The sequence below is a fragment of the Apteryx mantelli genome, chromosome 4, assembly GCF_036417845.1.
Source record: "Apteryx mantelli isolate bAptMan1 chromosome 4, bAptMan1.hap1, whole genome shotgun sequence".
Taxonomy (NCBI): Eukaryota; Metazoa; Chordata; class Aves; order Apterygiformes; family Apterygidae; genus Apteryx; species Apteryx mantelli.
In genome coordinates, this window is record NC_089981.1 from 74,771,073 (window position 1) to 74,789,006 (window position 17,934).

Below are 17,934 nucleotides of genomic sequence, written 5' to 3' on the forward strand. Positions count from 1 at the left end.
TGCAAAAAGCCCATGGTTTAGTGCAAAAGTTAGTCCCAGAAATGAAACTTATGTGGACATCTCCCTCCTCACTTACTTTACTCAGTCTTATAAATGTCACTACCAGCTTTGCTTCCAGAGGTTTTCCAGACCTCTGCTGTTCCTTTTTGCTCTGCCTTTGTCTGTTATTTTTCTCTAAGTCGACATATTCAAAGTGGAGCCTAAGAATGCAAAGATTATCCACTTCCAAAATCTTCTCACCATGGACAGACCCATAGAGTATCTGCTGACGAATGACAGCTTATTGTTCATTCTCATTACACTACCGTGTAAATCTACTGACTGTGACTAGGGGAGCTGGGAGCTTGTTTGCCCTATAAACTTTCTTAAGCGCCTGCCAGAGGCACAGTGTGTTTCCCCAGTCACTATCACTGCGCTTCACTAGCAATCTCTGAGAATGCAAAACAAATAATCCTAATACGCATAGCAAGTAAAAGGCAGGAAGGATTTGTTTTAATGCAAATTGAGTTAAAAGTTCTCAGGCTGAATTGCCTGAAGTGGTTAGAAGTTAGCTGATGGTGTGTAATAGCTGCGCAGTCTTTTTTCTTGCTTCTTGGTGCAGACAGCATTGATTGGCTGGGCTGATTATAGTCCTGCACGTCAAAAAGGTGCAAGTTATTCCTAACACTAGAAAATCAGCTCTTGCATGAACAGGCTTAATGCATGATAAGCTATACACTGTAGACATAAATTTTGCATGCTTGAAATGGAAAGTGAACTTTGGTTGTATGACACATCCATGCAGATATGGCCAATAGCTGTTAGATTCTGTTGCAGCTCATATTTATTGCTTGTAGTTAAAGTAAAAATCAGTGCCATGCAATTTTATTCAATTCAGGGGGGGAAAAAAAAAAAACCTAATTGTCCTTCTGCCAAAGTTTAAGTGCTACATTTTTTCATTAGAGTTTAACAAATGTTCATCTTAAAATAGACTGACAATGGGTCAAACTGCTCCACTTTATCTGTTATGAACTTAAAATTTATCAAAGCCTAGTACTCACTCTTCCCAGAGCAATTTGTATTTTCACTCCTGGATTTAACTCTCAAATTCTCCTTTGAAACTACTGTTTAACAGACATAATATCCTAAAATATTTGAAAAAGATGACTGCAACAGTCTTCCACTTTCACCTCCTGCATGCAGCATGTTATCTAGATGTTTTGGGGCATTATTATTGTTTATAAATCTCCATCTCTAATGCAGAAGAAGGGTAGTCTTTTTAGGGAATATACTCAAAAAAGATAGCTGCTACCTTGTCTGACATTTGATATCCCTCTTCATCTTGGCTAGCAATGGCCATCATGATTGTTGTTAATCAAAGTCAGTTTGGAGAGTAAACAAATTCCTCCTTCTCTGTTAGATTTGTATTTCACCTTACCACTTGGAAGCCTTCATCTTGAATAGGGATTCTTTTTGCTGTCATAATACAACTAATAATAATAGTTGAGGAGTTAGGTGTGATCCAGTATAAGGAAAGGGTATCTTAATCTTGCCCTCTCATGGCAAAGTATATTAAATGCAGGATTTAAAAAGTAGACTAAGCACTGATGGGATTAAACCTATTACATATCTTTAAGGAAGACATATTCATTCTTTAGTGTTTAGTACCGTCTCATGTTGAACTAAATCCAAAATGAGATGTAGATTCTGGCATATCTAAAAATGTAGAACTAGATCTCTTGGTTCTTGCTTTGATGTGGCAATATTCTTTTAGTGCCTGAACTACATCTTGGGTAGAGGTGAAAATATAACAGAGAGCTTTTAAATTTCATTGTATTATTTAAAACAATTATCTAAGTCATATTAGAAGTAAATGGCTACTAATCTTTATGTGTATGTGTATGCATGCCTAACAATTCCTAAATGCCACTAGGAAATTAGAGTAATTTTGATATTAAAATGATTACTACCACTTTTGTAATAAACTGATGCGACTTTAGAAGTCTGTCCCTGATATCTTTCATGATTTAGACATCACACAAGCTGTAATTGTGCTATTAAAGGAAAGAGAGCTAATCTTTTTGCATTTGAAGTAAGCCCTCATCATCAGACCCGACAAAGCCAGACAGATCAAAAAAGAGTAAAAAAGAGCATTTAAGGAAATTAGTACAAGTGTCAGTTAAAAGGTAAAAATTAATGCACTTATTATTGAAATACAGTTGAAACCTACGTTCTTTTCATTTCTTTGATATTGCTAAAGCATAAAACATTCAATTAACTTTCCATTATGTTTGGGGGGTAGGGGGAAAGGCAAAGCATTGTCAGTGAAGTGTTAGGTGTGTAGGTGGTGTGTGCAAGGCAAAAATGATTAGATATTAGCAGAGGGTACAGCAAAGGCTTTTACTTTGCAGTCGACAAAGCCAGTCAACTCCTTTAGTGTGTTCCAGGACAGTGTTCTTGCATGTATACTGCTTTTCCTAAAGACACAGTACTGAACCTCTGAGAACGTAGCATGCATTCCTTTCATCCTCACCAGGGAGTATTTCTTTTCCTGATTACTATTACCTACATCATTGAAACCTGCATGGTTATGCACCCCTTTCCTAATAAAAAGTGAATACAGATAAATTGATAATATTTTGGACCATTGAGTAATAGTACTTTGCAACATAAGTGAAACAGATACATTTAATTCGTACTTACCCTCAGCCATAAATATGAATTCCCACGACTCTATTCTTTTATTCTTTGAAAGCTGTTACTAAGAGTGCTGATTTGTAAAAACTGATTTAGGATATTTCAAAATAAATCCTTGATTTACAACTGTTCTATGTTGGCAACACCGAAGCTCCAAATAATTTGTAGTAATGCAGTAGTTTTTCCCATCCTTTGTGCTGTTTAAAGGGAAAGCAGCATTTATTTTTATTTTTTTTTAATGAGAGCACTGTAATGGTGTAAAATGTAGAGAGTGAAGATGTTAAAAATCATACAAAACAGGAAGCCCTCTGAACTAATTCAGCTGGGTTGTTAACAAAACCTTTTAATGTATTGGTGGATATTTTTCACTCTAATTCCACCATCCCTGAACTATATTTGAATTTCAGTAATATTAAGATGATGCTGAAATGTTCAACATGCTTTAATTAAAAGAAGTATTTGCTAATTGGCATAAAATATCTGTGTGATTATTTTTCCATATATTTACGATTTTGCAATAAGAGAACAGCTGCTAAATATTTTCTTACATGCTGATTCCACTTAATCAACATTCTTCTTAATGGAGGCGATAAAAGTTAGAAATTATGCTTTACAAATGTGTTCTATGAAAACATCAGTCTGATGACAAAGTCATGACCTTTGGGGTACAAATAATCAGGTTTACCCCAAGATACATCCATATAGACAGGAGATGCATCTTACTCAATTTAAAAAATCTTTTGCAGTATTGAGCACCTTCCAAGCCAAATGTATACTAGCACTTAAAGAAAATATTACCAGTTTTAACACCCAAACTCGCTGATGTTTTGATTATTATTCCTATTAATATCCACATGATAGAAGTTAATGCCATACTGACAGATTTAATGCTTTGTAAATGTGCTGAATTAAACTAGAAAGGTAAAAGCAGCCATTACCCTAAGACCTAAAAGAGAGATGCTAATCAGCCGGCTTTTTTTCCTCCTACCCTTTTTACAGATGGTTGGGGATACAGGCTTTATTTAAAATGCAAGGCTAGAAAAAGCTTAGCCACAGGAAGAAAAAAAAAAAAAAGGTCTTGACCCTTATATATTGATTCCTTTCTATTGATTAGAAGGGATGGGGGTGGAGAGACTTTTTAAAATGTAATCCTAAAAGAGGCACAAAGCAGATTTAGGTAAAAAAAAAAAAAAACAGCCTGAGCTTTGTTAATTTCAGGACTAGAGTTACAGAATAAAAGGTGAAGCAGAGGGAGATCAGGGCATGCATTGACTCCAGAGCTGCTGTTAAGGCCCCGCAGAAGCCGCAGCCCAAAGCCCTCTCCTCTCCTGGCAGGACTGCTCTGTCAGTAGGACTACGTTGTCAGTAAAGGCTGGGATATCCTCCAAGGTCAAGGTCTACATTTGCTGATAAATTCCCTACTTTGGGCAAAAGGGCAAATTGCCAAGCTTCCTTTCTCTTAAGCCACGCTGAACAGCAGAGCAAGAAGGAAAAGAGCCTCTCATGCACTGACTAATGAATTTGAGGGGGAAAAAGACAGCAAACAAGGCTGTAACCTTGTGCTTTGAACTAAACTTTGCTTGGGAGTGAAGTGGAAAACTGAAAGTTTCAAGGACAATGACAATGACAATGACAGAACACTTTGCATCATAATCCCCAAACAAGCTTTATTAAAAGTCCTCAAAATCCTAGGGCAAGCAATCCTACCTAGTCCAACTCCTCCAAGAAGCCTTAAATCTACATGAATCCTGAAGTTCCCGACTTACTTGAGTAAAAGTCTCTGTAATTCTCACTGTCAAAGAACTAAAGCAGTCCTGTGGATCAGTGGGAGGAAGAACTGCTCCCTTGGAATGTGCCAAAGCCACAAAGAATTCACTATGGATATGTTGACAAATAGAAAATAAACACAGGAAAACATGTAATCCAAGGCAGTAATATATATGCTAACCTAAACCACTGTTATACACTCAGCATATCTACATAGCTTTTCCACACTGCATAGCCTGGACTGCTGACAGGTCTTCCCTCTTTCAGTTGCCAAGAAAGCAAAAAATGTGCTAGATTGTTTCTGTGCAAAAGTTTCTTCTATAGTCGTTGAATTCTGCAGATAGAGAGACTCTCTCAAAGATATTTAAACTACACAGTATTTGTCGAAGGACTTCTAATTAATAAAATTATGAATTCTAAAGGCGGCAGATAGACAAAGTCTTGTTCCAGGACCCCATTTGGGGACCTGCTGTTTTCCCTTCCTGTATATGACTCCCATTAGCTCTAGTGATGTTTCTTTGCAGGTGTGTTCTCCTTACTACACAAGCAATCATATCTGTTCACCAACAGATAAGTTGGTGTGAATCTTATGTTATGCGAATAACATACATGACATAACTGTTATGCTCACAAAACAGATGTGTGAATATTTGATCTCTCCAGAGAGGAGGCCACAAAGTGTGTAGAATCAAAAAAGTATTGGAAAATACTTGTATTGGAGAGGAAAATTGTGCATATAAAGTATGTTTCAGTTTCAGCAGCCTGTAGCAACTTTTAAAGGCAATCAGGAATCTGGACAGCCAGAGTATTGAGGATATGCCTACACAGGAGCTAGGCATGAGTGATCTGGGACAGCATGGTGCTTTGCCTGGGCTGATTAAGTCCCTCTAAAAGAACAGGGGAAATTAGTCTCCATGGGGTAATATGATAACATGACTGTATTGCTGTCAGTGCCCAAACTGTCTTAGGTATCTCCACATGGCATTGCATTGTGCCGTATAGAAAAATACCCTAAATTACCATGCTGGGTAATCTGTTCTCATTACGGTGTGCCTTTACCATTGCTCTTACTTTATTTTTGCTGTCTAAAAACAAATCTGGGTAATATGTTACCAAGTAAGTATTTGATTAAGAATGGTCACTGGATTTTAAAAGCCACATTTCTTTCCAAATTATTTTGTTCTAGAGTTTTTATTAGCTGCAGTATCACCAGCTAATTCTGCAATCAGTGATTAACTTTACAGTTCAGCTTCAGTGCTAACAAACATGCAGAAAAACCTAGGTATAGAATCAAAAGTGAAATCAAATTATTTAGAGAGCATATATATATATTTTTTACCAGTGTTTATTTTTGCCTGCCCCTCTCCCCCCCCAATCTATGAAGCTTTAAAAGACAGAAAATTTCCTTTATGTAACGAGTCAAAAATAGAATTCTTTCTTGTATAGCTACTGAATTAGAACATCCAGGACAGTTGATTTCATCAATAATATGCTTGCTTTGCAGCAGTTAGTTGGGGGGGAAAAACTTTCTCAAGGGAAGGAAATGTTAACTTACATATTTATAAACTTTCTCAATTTTTTAAATGGAACTTCAGGAGCTCTTGCAAAGTAAAGCAGTGTATAGAAGATGTATGATATAATGGCACGTATTTAATCTTTCTATGCTTTACCTCTCCTTTAAGGAATTCAGAATGAGAAAAGCATTAAAATCCTCACTTAGGAGCTTCAGAACTCTTTCAGGCTTTTTTTTTTAATTTAGTTTTCCCTGTTGGTGTCTTAGTCGGGCTCAGTCTGGCCCCTGCAGCATACCGGGAATAACCTTTGCTTCAGGTGCAGAACAGCCCCAGGTTGGACCCGGGAAGAAGCCCGCTGGGGGGGGCAGCCGCAGCCAGGCTTCGCCGCCCCGGCCCCGGCCCCGCGCCTCGGCCCCCAGCGGGGTGAGAAGAGGCCGCTTCCTTCCTTCGGAGGGGCGGCGAGGCACTGAGATACCGCAGCTCTGGAGGGAGAACACGGGATCGCTTAAGCACCTTAGGAACAGAAGTCGATTAACACAGCCACAGTTTCACTTTCCTTGAAGTCAGTGTAAAAGGGGAAAAACGCCCCATCCTTCAAAAGGGAAAGGAGTACAAGGTAAGAAAATGAAAGGCTGCTGTGACTGTGGTGAGGGCTAGCACGGCATTATTGTAACACCAATGGTTAAGAATCGGAGAAGACCCTACAGCCTCGTCGTATATTACAAACAAGAGCGGAGATCTGAAGCCTTTTAATCTTCAGAAGACGATTTACGGGCTTCCCGCTTCCAGGTGCGGAGCGCCCTTTCCGTGCAATCTACCCCGCAATCGCGGCGCGGCCGCCTCCTCACAGCCGCGCCGCGCAGCCCCGGCCCGGCCCGGCCCGGCCGCCCCCCGCCGCCGCAGCGATGGCGGCGGCCCCGCCGCCCCTATCGGCGCCGCGCATCGCCCCGCGCCTTCCTGCCTCCCGCGCGCCCCGCTGCCTGCGCCGCCGCCGGAGCCGGCCGGCTCCTGCCGCAGGAAGGAAGCCGGTGCGGCGTGACCCCGGCCCGGGCGCCCGCCGCATGCCGGGGCGGGGGAGGCGGCGGCGGCGGCGGCGGCGGCGGGCGGCCCCTTTGCCTCACAAACCGCCTGGAAAGCCCGCGGGGCTTGAGTGGGTTTTGGCGGCAAGGCCTCCACCCCCCCTCCAAAAAAAAAAGTAACGCCTTCTCCCCCCAAAACAGTAAAGTTTGTTTTTTCCTTTCGGAAATGATGTGTGCTTGCTGGTGCTCAGAGGCAGACCGTCCCTGTAGCGGGGGTGACCCGGCAGGCCCCGGCCGCCATGTCGTGGCGCGGGCGGCCCCGCAGCCTGCAGTCTGGCAGCGGCCGGCCGCCATGTCGTGGCGGTGCCCAGCGCTCCGGTACCTGCTGCCCTTCGAGTAGGCGAGAGACCTGCCGCCCCTCTGGGTTTTGATGCATCATTTTCTGGCACTCCGTTTCCAGAACGGATTTGTGGCATGGCCTGCCTTCTGCCCCTTCATCGCTAGCTTTTTGTTTTCCTTCTCCTATCGCTGGTTGAGTTCCTTGTGCGCTCTATGTGCCAGCGTGCAGGACTTCCCCTCGGCAGAGTCCCAGCGCAGTCAGGGGCTTCTGCAGGTGAAGTCCTGGGAGACTGAATCAGCATTTAAAAGTGCAGGAAAGTGTTCTGATGCTTGAAAAAGTGCTGTATAAATCTATACCTATTTAATAACCATAGAAGGCTATTAGCTTAGCCGTCTAGCCTCCCTTACTTCTTTGCCACCGTTATGCTGATAATGATGAGTGGGGTGATAAGAAAAATGGAGCCATAGTTCCTACCAGAATGTTTCCTGCTGAAAAAGTTGACACTTCTGTAGGAATGCAAAGAAATATGGTGACTTTTTCTTGAGAAAAAAAAAGGGGGGGGGAGTGAGTTGGCATTTACTATATAAGAGTATTCTTTCAGTGAGGTTCTTTTTTTTTTTTCTTCTTTCTGTTTCAATAGGGAAGGAAGTTCAGTTCTCAGGGAAGACCATTAATGGGATGTTTTTGCACCTACAAAAGGGGGCAGGAGGCATCTTACTGCTGCTAAAGTCAACTCAGATTCTCAAGTTTTGCTTAAAAACCAATGGACTTCTAGAAAAGGAATACTACCTCAGTGTAAAGTTAATATCAAATAAATAATAAAAAAAAGAGATAGACATTCAGACCGAGGAAGAAAAGAGAAACTGAAGGGGTACTTATGTTTGGAAAGTTGTCTCAGAGGAAAGACACAAAGCAAGGTGCATGCAAGGTAAGTTCTGCGAAAGGACCAGATGTTTCAGATTCCTGCGCCCTGTTCCTTTCCAACTGCAGTCAGTGCCGTGCACCAGAAGTGGAGTGCAAGCAGCAAAAAAGAAGAGGAATATAACACATTGTGATTTTATTAGACAGTTTTTTGCTAAAACAAAACAAAAAACAGTAGCCTGTGACAACAGGATGTCTGTGCTTCGTTTGTGGTGTCCTGGTTGCAGGATGCTGGCCTGTGACTTCATAAAAGTAGCCTTGAGCCTCTGATGCAACTTATCTGTGAGGGCTGGAAGTTCAAACTCGAATATTCATATACTTACAAGTCTGCAGTTGTGTCTGTGCATGGCAGACCGTTGCATGCATCATATTTCCTGAAATCTGTGTGCTGTACCCATGCACAAGAGTTCTGCTGTTCTGGATCTAATCACAATTTCAGGTTTATAGAATGCATATTTTCAATATTTAAGTATCACCTAGAGGCTACTCTGTTTTCTGCTCACCCATCCTGCCCAGCCTTATAGATGCCCTAATTTATGTCCTGATCCATGCCCTAGGAATTAGTGTCAAGGCACTGAATAAGGTTGTAAAGAAGTAAAATCTTCATTTTTTTTTAACCTCTGTATGTTGAAGGTGCTTATCTTGTTGCATGAATATGGATGATAGTTTCCTATGAATATGGAAAAGACTGGGGAGGGATGGGTCAGTGTTTAACATTAACTGCTCTTAACCTTTCCACCAGGTTGACCTTAACGCAATATGATGCATAGGAGGGGTCAGGCTTAGCTGATTTTCTGTAGAATGCCATTTGTCATTTTTTGCCACATATGTTTGCCCTAAAGCCTTGTTTGCCACCTATATAATTATTAGAAGACTCTTATAATTGTATTTTAAATTCTAAGTTGACACTTATGTCACAGTACAGTGGCACAGTATTATGTTTAATTTCTCTTTTGTTCATCTCATTTAATGTACAGAAGAATTATACTCAAAAGAAGATCCCACACACTTCTCTTTCTTACCATTACCAGCTACATATTCCTCCCCTACTTGCTAGAACCATTAATTTAATTAGAAAAAAAGTAGAAAAAAAATCATGTATAGGTTTGAGTGTTCAAAATATAAAGTAGGTAAACACCTCACTTCATATGACCTTTTCTGAAGCTGAAGTAAAAGGATGTTTAAATAACATCCCTAGTAAGTAGAACCAATAACCTGGTAGTAACAGGCCATGATGTTAAATTAATTGTGACTTTGACATATTGCATAATCTGAGTTGTTTGGCCCAGATTGTGTGATTCATACACAGAGCAAGGTCTTCGGGCAGTTGGTTTCCTCCTCCACCCTGGCAGATTTGCTCTGGTGTCTCCTTTGCAGCGATCCCTTTTACAGCAGAAGCCGTGGGTGAGGCTCCTTTGTATTAGGGCCCAGGAGAAGGTGTAGTGCGGCAGGCGATGCCTAGGCTGTGTGTCTCTTCTCACCGGGCCTGCTTTGGATTGGAAACTCCTGGTGCAGCCGCCCACTGCTCTCTGTGAAGGGCTGTAATAGAGTCATGCTGTGTGGAAATGGGATAGGAAGGCCATTTGGGCTTCTCGGGCGATGTTGTCATCAGGTCTGTGGATAGTTGTATCTGATTGCTTGTGAAATCTCTGAAATTAATAGTGATGATCAGTACCTGTGGGGAGAATGATCTGGGTTGCAAGACTGTAGTGTAGAGGACTGACGTGGATTAAACACTGGAGGAATGTTACAGTAGGGTTTTTTTTGTATTTTAAATTTTCTTAGTGGTTTTTGGAAGCAGGCCAATGTAATATAAAGTCACAAAGAGTAAACACTCTTCAGCCACTATAAAAGGAGTGGAAATGAACTTTCTCGTGTTAGTCACTTTCTACTTAGCCACATCTTATGCAACAGCTGAAAACTGTCATCCACCTGCTGTAGATTCCTATCTGGATTAACTGTTCCAGTTTGAAGCAGTTTTTGCTATGGCAGCAGTCCTGGTTTACCGCTGTTCTTCATCTGTCGTTCTATAAATATTTAAGTTTTGCAACAAATTTCTCAAACTGGTAGATATTTTACTCTTTTTAGTGATTGAAAACTGATGTCCCAAGAAGTTAGTCTAGTTTTTCGGAGAAGATGAGTAAGCACAAAAAGGTCCAATTGGTTTATTGAGCTCATGCGGTTAAGGTGTGCCAATTTCTGTAGCCAAGAGCAATACAGTGGAGTGGTTAGCAACAGATGTGGCTCTCTGCTTTGTAGCCTAATGGCTGAAGTTTCCAGTTGCATTGGAGTAGCAGAATTTTACAGAGGTCTGGAGTGGAACCTAAACTTACAGATTTAAATCCACAGTAAGATTTTGTCCGCCTCTGAGCAGCTTCAAATACAGTGGACATAAATAGGAACTTTGTGGGGGGATGTCTTTGAACTCAAGCCACAAGTGTTTGAATGGTTGGCTTTATGCAGTTTAAGATAGTCCAGATATACTTTCATTATTTAGCACCTTGGTAGTACCAAAGTACTCAGTTCAGTATTATTTGTATATTTGTATATATATGAATATACATATATACCTGTTTAAAAAAAATAAAAAATATATAATGCTATGCACTGCCAAAGTGGTCCAAACAAGATCATTTTGCCATTGTGTTAATTACTGTGGACACATATTGCAAGATACAGAATACCGTCTGAGTAAATTAGCTCCATGCTAGGAGCTCCATGCTGCTGTGGCTATACTCTTCTATTTCATATAAAGGTTATCAGTTAGTACATGGTATGCAGCATAGACGTATCCACAGAACTATCCTGCAGAGTTTATAGTTTAAACATACAAAACAGTGAAGAGTAGGAAAAGAGAGAAGTCTAGCATAGTTTAAGATAGTTACACACACAAAAGGGTTTTTTTTTTGATTATTGTAAAGTAAATGTCAGCTATTCCATCTGCCCCTCAACATAACCATCATTAATTAGCTGATTTGTTTTAGACGTTGTAGCAGAGGTGGATTTTTAAGGATAGATTTCAGAGAAGCGAGGACAATCGCCTGACAGCTCAGTTCAGGGAGGGCACTCCATGTGTGAGGGGCGGGGTGGGGCTGTGTGTGAGATAAGCTGACAAACAGCAGAAAAGATTGTTATTGTTGGTGGATTAGAAGAAAGTGTGTGTGTGTGTGCGCGCGTATGTGAGTGAAAGAGAGAAAGAAATGCAATTAGAGACAAGAACAGACAAATAAAGAAGGGTGGAGTTTTGAAGAGCCTTGAAGCTGAGGACAAGAAGCATGAACTTGCTGTTGTGAAACCAGGAGGGATTGAAAGGGGGATGAGTGATGTGGTCAGAGCAGACAAGGAATATAACCCTCAAGTGCCCCCCCCAAAAATAATAAAAAATAATAATGATGCGCTATCTCTTGATAAGCTCAGAAAGCACAAATTGGCAGAACAACCTCTGCTTCCAAAACCTTTTAGAAGCTGAACAATTTTTGAGGAAGAAAAGAGAAGAGAGATGGCATCCAAAATAGCACATTTGAAAAAAAAAAAAATCTGAGCAAGGGCATTTGCAGCACTAAAGCAGAATGTTAATTGAAATCCTACTGTGCCAACAGGAACATTGGAAAGAGACCAGTCAGGATTAGACTAATTAAGATGTCTTTAAAAGAAAGCGAAAAAAAAACAAAAAAAAAAAAACCCACACTGAAAAACTGAACAGGTTGGATTGTCTTAAAGAGGAATTTACCAAATAGCTGTGATACATGGAGAATTCTTAAAGAATTTGTAAAGTCTGTGCATCTTGCAAAACATGAATTCAAGTGGACTGGAAAATTGAAGCAGTTAGAGAAAAGTTGCCACGTTCTAAGTATCTTTGGGGGCTGGTGTCTAAAAAATGTGCTGAATAGTAGCTGTTTGTCCCCTGCATTTTTACTTCGAGGAGAGATGGTAGTGCCTGCTGTAAGGAAATTGGTCGCTCCTGCATAACCCCTTCTAGTGGGTTTCTCTGATGTAAGTACTTAAGACTTGGCATCCACCTTCTTTGCCTTCACTTGCCCCCACTCTGCTCTTGTGCACCTGGCTGTGGAAAGAGCAAAGGGTTCATTCTCAGAGTTGCTGAATGGAATTTCTTGTTCTATCAAGGTGAGGATAATGTCTAAGGTGACCTTGTCACAGCTGTGATAGAGCAGAGACATCCTCCTTTCTGAGGAGCTCTTGCTACGCAATACTCTCAGCACAGAGGTGCTTATGTTGCGCACCGAGTGGAACCAGAACACAAGCAATAAAGATGGTGATAGCATCTCAGCTTCTCTTTGCTGGGACTAGTGTGATATGGGATGCAGAGAGGTGAGTTTGAGATCATTGTTAGAAATGGTGTTTGCCAGACAGCTTCCACAAGTGGAGTTGATGACCCACATCCAAGTATCCTACAGCCCTTGGGAAGATACCCATTGCTTCTGACGTTACAGAGAGATAACAGCATGTGACAGAAGAAACCATGAATATTTTAATCCTTTAAAAGAAGTAAGGAGCATGTCTAGTGTTGCGTCAAGCTGTTTGAATTATTCAGTGTGAATAAGTGATCCGATTTACTGGACATTTTCCTTGTTCACGGATCACTCACAACCTCATCCTTTCCGTGACCAGAGTTGCTTTTCTCAAGTGTTCTGCAAATAGTTTATGGAAATAAATATCAGCCTATGGAACTTGCGATCTCTTTCCTTCAACCATTTGCTGTTAGACCTGAATAGTTTTCCAAATTATTTCTTTTCTGTGGTTGGATGGCAGGGCTCTTAAAGCAGGGAAAGATGAAAGAGTGGACCTTGAGTAAATACACTGCTTCTGTGCAAATACAGTTTCCTACCAAATTTCAATTATGCCTATTTGTCCAGAAATCAACATATAATCGTAAGAACAAATAAGATGTTAGTTGATAGGTTCACAAGACTGATTTTACTGGGACTTGAGTTGTGTTGGACAGATCCTTTTGTGCTTAAAGGATCTGAAAACTGGGCTCAGATATTCAGGAAATCTCAACATCTAATGTGCACTTAATAGAGCTTCACAATAGCTTTAAAATCTGGCTACTTATTTTATTGGAGCTGGACACTTGCAAATTCAATCAAGAGTGAATATGAGGGGGATTAATGTGACTAAATCAAAGAGGTATTCAGAACTCGAAGGAATGTTTCAGAGCCTAGATTTTATATGATCCAACTTGCTTGAGTTTTGTGCTGGAGCGTTTGTTTATTTACCAAAGCCGTGGTCCTTCTACAAAGAGTGCTCGCTGTAATGACGTTCTTGGGAGGTCTGCAACTTGTCTTACGTTTGTACGTTTATGAAGTCAACCCAAACAAGTAAGCCTGTCAGTGTAAAATCTACATATTGATATAGTAGCTTTTTAAACACCTGATATGAAACTACACGCAATAAGAAAGCCAGAATCTTTCTAGCAAATAGCATAGACAGTAAGTCCCATTCTAAGCCATTTATCTAAGCAAAATGGAGTGTACAAGGTACTAAACTAGCCTGACAACCTGTATTTAGTGTAATGATTTATTTGCTCTTTGGCAAGCTCTAACCATTTACTATTAACTATTGCAGAGGAAAGGTAAGGTTATTATTACCTCATAAAGTAAATAGTGATACTTAACAAAACAGAACATCTGCCCCCCTTATTAAAATATTTTGACAGATTTAAACTGGTTAACATTTAATCTCATTTGTTAATTATGGGAAGGAAGAGTATGTGTTCTGAAGACAGAAAAATAAATATTTTTGTGATTAGGAAACTTATTACTTTCCAACAATAATTTTTATCTCAGGGTTCTTTTCTTAATCTGAAAATCATATAGACATTACTTTGGCATTCTTGTAAATACTAAGACTACTTGGAACTAAGCCTGCTAGTTTAGATGGCTTAAAAACCCCAACCCTTATTTATATTACTGGCATTTAAAACAGGGAACTATCAAAACAGTTTTCTATGCTTAGCAAAACAGTTTGATATATAGGAGTCAAAGGGGATAGTCCGCAGTATTTTCCTTTCCTGAGAACACAATCCAAGAGTTTCAGTGTTCAGTGTGTAAAGAGATCTTTTGAGAAAAGTTCCTAAAAATGTCATGTTTGCTTTAAGGGCTGAGGATCAAAACAGTGTCAATGATTTTCGTAGAATTGACTCTAGATTTTTGAAGGTTTCAGTTTAGAAATATTATGTCATAATCCAAATATTATGTCATAATCACGTGAGCACTTCTGCTGCTAAGAGTTGTATGTTTGGTCCCCCCCCATCTGGGTCATGGCGCAGCGTTTGCGTGGCTGTCTAGAGCCAGATAAAGGGAGTGACCTAACTGAAAACTAGCTCAGGAAAAGGAAGTCATTAGTTTTCAGCCAGATCTGTATGTTGATCAGTTTACTGCATGGCCATGTGAACTCAAGCAGGTTTTCCTCAGTGAGGACACAGGAGGAGGCAGACAAGAATAGCCGGACCTCCCTTTCTGTGCCTGTGGATATTTACTTAATTGAAATGACTCTGCAGTGGGGATTCCAGAAACCTGAGTTGCTTTTGTAACTTACCATGCTGCATCTCCTTGGCGAGTAACTCACTCTTCTACACTTTTTCTGCCTTTCTTCTACCATGCTGAATGTTTGTCTTATCTATGCAGGAAAACTTCCGGCAACGGGGTTTTTCTCTTTCTCCATTAGCGCAGTATGCAGAACATTGAGGTCTGTTTCTCAGCTGAAGGCTATAGGTGTAGAGTACAGATACAAGAAAGTTAGGTATGTCTTTGTGTAAGTGGGACTAGACTGGTTTGTGCTAGCTTCATCATTACATATGGTAGAATGTCCGAAGTCTGTGTGCTCATCCACTTTGTTTTATATAGCACTTTTCCGACAATGTGTCAAAAAGCATTTTAAAGAACAATTGTTACTGAGTTGAATAATCAATTATAGATAATAATACAGTACAGTACAGATAGCACAAAGTGTATAATTAAAGTATTTGATTTGGTTTTGTTAGAAGTCAGTGGCAATTTTGCTGTTCACATCATCAGTGGAAGCAGGAAGCCCAGTATAGAGAAATATTCAGCACAGAGTCAGTTGTGAACTCTATTTCAGCCATTCACAGATGTTCTGTAAAATTTCAGCTTAAGTTGAATCTTTCTGTGTTGGGTCCTCCCTCAAAGATGATTAAGAACAGTTTAAAGTGATATTAGTTTATCCATTTTCAATTTAAGCATTGACTTTCTGACCCCTCTGTGGGCTATATCTGTATTTAAAATGTCATCTTTTAAGGTCTGTCATTGGAACCTAGAGAATAATCTATTCAGTGGATTTCACCAGTTTGTTTACACAAATATTCACAAGCAAACTGCAATTTTCTCAACACTTATTCAGTTCTTTGAAATTCTTGGAAGCAGTTTTTCCTGAATGTTTTCCCCCTCCCCCCTTTTTTTTTATCGGTAACTTACAACTTGTCCCTAATACTCAAAAATGTAAACTGTATGGCTTACTTGTGAGTGGTGGCATGATTTTCATGGCATTGTTTGCATTTCAGCTAGGTAAGCGGAAGCCTTTTAATCAGCGTTCTAGTGCAAGAATTTTGGAAGGTGCAGCTTTTAAATTATATCTCAGTGAATTGCAGAACATGGAAGCTGAAGATTCACTGTCCCTGAACATTTGAGCTGATAAATCTTGATTGCATGACTACCGTGAAAAGAGGTCTGGAGAGTGTTTAGATTTAAATGAGTATTCAGATGATTTTATTCATTATTCTCTCCATACAATTAATGAGCTTTCAGAGTATACTGTGAGAGTCTTTTCCTTTCTGTGTGTTGAAAATGTCTCCTTGTGCTATTCTGTTTTTCTTGTCTATTGTATGCCATGTGCATTTCCATAGTCTATTTTGATTCTGCTCATCTGTCCAACCTCTCTGTGTGTCCTTTCTCACAAAGTCTAGTGACTAAAAGCAGTAAGACCAATAGTTGTGGACAGAATCAGACCCATAAATTGTACATATTACATCCAATTTGTCTCAGGCTGTAGTCCTCCAAGTCATGAGTTCACCTTTGCCTAAGTGAGGTTTTGAGTATTCTCTTGCTTTTGTTTCAGCCTGTAGCAGTTGTGACACTCGGCACCCTGAGAGTTCATACCCTAAAATATAAGGCTTGATCCCTTGTGAATTTTAATTATTTCCATTTATTCCAAGTACAGATTTTTTTAATCTAGGCCTAGCATAATAGTAACAGTGAATACATTGTGTGAATCTGTTTTCTTGGCTGCTTTCCTTTGTGTGATTTCTTCACTTCTTTGTCAGTTTAAGCTGCTTTCTCTGTGTGTGCATTTTTGAAGCTGCTGCAAACATCTGTTAAAGACATGCCTCCTCTGCATAAAGTGTATGGGTGAGTTTATGAAATTAAGTTTTAAGAGAGAGGTAGATTGAGAATGTAAGCTGTCAGCTATGTGGCTCCCTCTCCTAAGCATTTTGATTATTGAATTTGGTTTTGGTCCATACTTGATTCGTTGGTATGTCAATTTATGTGATGTTAACCACCCATCTTTATATGAGGTCTGTTCTTTTGCTATGCAAAAATTCAAATATCTTCTTAATAATCATGTCCAAGTTGCTCTGTAGTTACTTATCACAGCAGCAAAAAGTCCCAGCTATGGCACTGAAATCCATTATGCTAGGTGCTGCACAGACACAGAATAAAAAGTCTGCCTTAGAGAGTTTACAGCCTAACCAGGAGAAAGATGGCAGATGAATACAGACAGGAGCACATGGAAACAATGCGAAAATGTTGACTGTACTGTGACAACAAAACTGTGTGAATGTAAATCAGAAATGTTCTACTGTTGTTTTTTTCTTTCCTAAATTTAACATTTCTAAAATGTTACAGTTTTGTGGGCTTTCTCTTTGTTCTTGAGGTAGTTGTTTGGACTAGGCAAGTTTAGCACATCAGGTTAAGTAGCTGCATTGGAAGACAGAGGATATAAACTGAAAAGTTAGAGGGAAATAAGGTAAAGCAGAATGACTCGGTTTCCCCCAGTAAGCTCAGCATGGTTATTAAAGTAGGGGGGAATCACTGCGCCACTGAAGCCATTGGTTTTGCTGCTGAGCTCAAGGGGGAAGGATTCTTGCTTTGAATAGAAAGTGGAAGAACAGAATCTGGCCACTTAGTAGCTGCTCCACATTTCTATGAACTGTACTATCTGCATTGGAAGCTTCAGATCTAGACTTACAGATAATAAAAACTTCAAAGTATTAACCCTTCTGGTGCTCTTAGGCTATTACTCAATCCTTTTTTCCATTGTATTTTATTTTTTAGATTTTGCCTCCCACACTTTGGTTTTTACAAAAAAATAGACATTCCCATCCTAAGTAATTACCACCCTTCTTTTACAGCCTTACAGCTCCATAAGATGAGCTATTGTGCTAAATAATTAGCACATGCCATTCAGAATATTATAAGAATTATATGCAACATCAAGCAGGAACTATACACTGACACATGACCATATTTTCCATGAAGCTGCGCTAAACAGAAGTTAGGTATTAGCAACAGGTGCATTTAAAACAAGTTATTAATTGTTAAGGGGAAAAAAAGAAAAAGAACAGCATCGTATTCAACCATTAAAACAATAAAGAATTTTGAAGTTTGGAATGATTTGAACCACGACCTCTTTGAACATATCCTTTGTTCATTTGCATACA

General features: G+C 39.8%; 1 long non-coding RNA gene across 1 annotated transcript in view; it reads left to right on the forward strand.

Moving 5' to 3' along the window:
• The first annotated feature begins 6,396 nt into the window (after positions 1-6,396).
• The window catches only part of LOC136992002 (uncharacterized), an 80,428-nt gene continuing 68,890 nt past the window's right edge, over positions 6,397-17,934 (forward strand). Inside the window, exons 1-2 of the long non-coding RNA XR_010884033.1 lie at positions 6,397-6,573; positions 7,957-8,244. This is a non-coding gene — a long non-coding RNA (uncharacterized lncRNA). The remainder of the gene's footprint in view (positions 6,574-7,956; positions 8,245-17,934) is intronic.